Source organism: Branchiostoma floridae, chromosome 14 (assembly GCF_000003815.2).
Source record: "Branchiostoma floridae strain S238N-H82 chromosome 14, Bfl_VNyyK, whole genome shotgun sequence".
Lineage (NCBI taxonomy): Eukaryota > Metazoa > Chordata > Leptocardii > Amphioxiformes > Branchiostomatidae > Branchiostoma > Branchiostoma floridae.
Window position 1 is genome coordinate 17,727,759 of NC_049992.1, and position 2,741 is coordinate 17,730,499.

Sequence of the window (2,741 nt, forward strand, 5' to 3'; positions counted from 1 at the left end):
TCTTTGATATTGAATGGTCTATGGCATTAGTATACGTTTTCCGATATTTATTTTGCAATCCACGACATATATTTACTTATTTTGAAGCTACTTTGTGGTTGAAAACTTTATTTTTCTATTTTTTTTTGTTTTGAAAACGGCCGAAAATTGATACGCGCGTGTCATCCCTATAATCAAATCCTCATGGCCTCATCTTACTTTGCTTATTTTGATATTTGAAGTGTTATCAATTAAAACTTAGTCATCCACAGACAGTATCTAGTTATATTGTCTTTTTGAGGTACCGATTATCTTATTGAATCTAAACTAATACAAGTAGCATTCTTAGAAGTTATTACATACCGTCCATGTACCCCTTTGGGCGGTGTTTTTTTTCAAATATCTGTCGACAACTTGTTCAAAGTAAGCGATGGCACCAGAGGCAGCAACACACACTGCATACGTGATCTTATCATCATATTATTTTCTTTTAGACGTCGATGGAAGTGATCCAACAAATATAGTTTAATATTGAAACAAGATATAACTTTAAAGAAATGAAAGACAACGTAATTTTCAGCATAAAATTTCAGGTGTAATATCAGGCAACAGTGTTTCAACATGTAGGGGCTTAGCTTTGGTGGATCTGGACCAACATTTTCTGATAAAAGAAACATGAGGAGAAGATGTTGAAATATTCTACAACGTTCTAATCCTAAAGATGTCAAATGGAAAAGTATATGTTCCTTCCTTATGCCCTGTGCGGGTCTGTTTATATCGCATTTTCTGATGAGATGAAAGGCCACCAATGCAGTCTCTCATTAGAATACACACAAAAAATGGCTGTCAAAAGTCACCTACATACAGTTTAGTCGGTGGCCAACTCACGTTGGTAGCAAAGTCTGACTTCTAAATTGTATGTCTAGAAATTTTCGGTCATTTCCATACGGTGCAAAGGTCAACACCGCAGCCAAAGGAACTATGGTGACCTTTTGACCTATCAGGGATGACATGAAAACATGGAAATTACACATATTCTAGACTGTCCAGGACAACCCAAACATGAATAATAACCTCTTTTTCACAAAATAAAATAGCCAGAGGCCTTACCTATAACTTTAAGCGCCAAAATGCCAACATTTCTCAAGATACAGGCTTCTTACACTTAATTCTGCAAGCCATCTTGCGCAGGTCTGTAATGGGGACCTTTCACCTAATGAAAGAATAATGAGGAGAAAGATGTTGAAGAAAGATTTTACAGCGTTCTAATCCCCAAGAATAAAGTTTCTTCCTTGTGACCACCCTACACCCACTCCCCTTTGAAGAACGCTGACGTTAGTAGCTTTTGCGAAGTTCGGCAGAGTAACCAGAAACACAATATTTCTTTCATAGGACTAAGCATCTCCTAAGCCAGGGCCGCGGGGGAATACCAACAATTCCGCAGGAAGCTACAACATAGCCAGAGGACGAGTTGTAATATCTTTGTCTTCCATGCACGTTTGAGTCATCTTGGGAACCATCCATACACTTTCTTTTATGATTTTACTTATCACCTTCGCCACAGACGAAACGGAAAAAAAACTGCACCACGGTGAATAATTGCTTAAAATTAAAAAGCACTTGAGGCAAAGAGGAAACGGTAGCTTGCTTTTCCGTAAACTAAGCTTACTCGGATATGTTTTACATAATGTCCAGAACGGAGTGAAACTATGTAAGTAACCCCACATTTGTACCATTTGACACTCAACCGAAGGGATTCCTTGCAAAGGTTAACAAAAAGGGTAAATGAAGTCCCGTCACCTTTTTGAGACCGTAGAGGCAGTGGCTTCTTAATTCACTATGTCTTTGACACTTTAATGGAAGATTAAGCCTAATCCTCTCCTTCCACCAACTTTAGCCTCCCTAACCAAAAGTCAGGTACCAATTTTTACACCTGGTGGAGTGGGTAAAGTGTTGTTTTCACAGGACACAAAGCCTAGCGAGAGATGCCATCCCAAATTGAAGCCATAACCTTTCAATTTCAAGGGCTGTCGGTTGTAGTATGTACGTAGAAGCCGTTCAAGGAGGTCCAGCAATACCATTGGGCTTTTTTGATGGCAAGAAGCAACCCAGCACACTTTGCCTGTAATAAATAGGGCAATCACACTGAAACCGAATCTGCAGGAATCAAGCAAAACCTACCGGAATGAAGAATTTGCAAAATTCGTGCCACATTTTGGCGGGACTCAACTGGACCTAACACCCCTTCATTTTCATTTTCATTCATTCATCCTCGCCGCATATCAGACTTCGCTGAGGCGGGCCGTCATCGCTCTCCAGGTCTTACTGTCTGAAGCTGCTCTCTGCACTCCCTCCCAAGTGCATCCCATCTCTGCCAGGTCACGCTCTACTGTTCGCCTCCACGTCATGGCTTTACCTCCCCTCTTTTTCCTTCCAGCTGGACACCAGCTCAGCACTACTCTGGGGAGTCGCTGTCTTGGCATTCTTGCAACATGCCCCAGCCACCGTAACCTTCTTTCTGGATAAGTGTTGATAGTCTAGGTTGTCCAGTACGGTTTCTGACAGTGTTGTTACTAATGTGCTTTATAGGAGAGGCGGAATGAGTCGGAATCCCGTCTGAATGGAAATTCTCCTATATTCCTGGGTATCCGATATACACTCTAGAAATTCTCACTGTATTCAAGATGTTTGTGTTCATTCTTGTGGCCAGCAGGTTCTCCATCGAAAGTGCGATCAGAATGTTTTGAGTGATTTTGGAATGC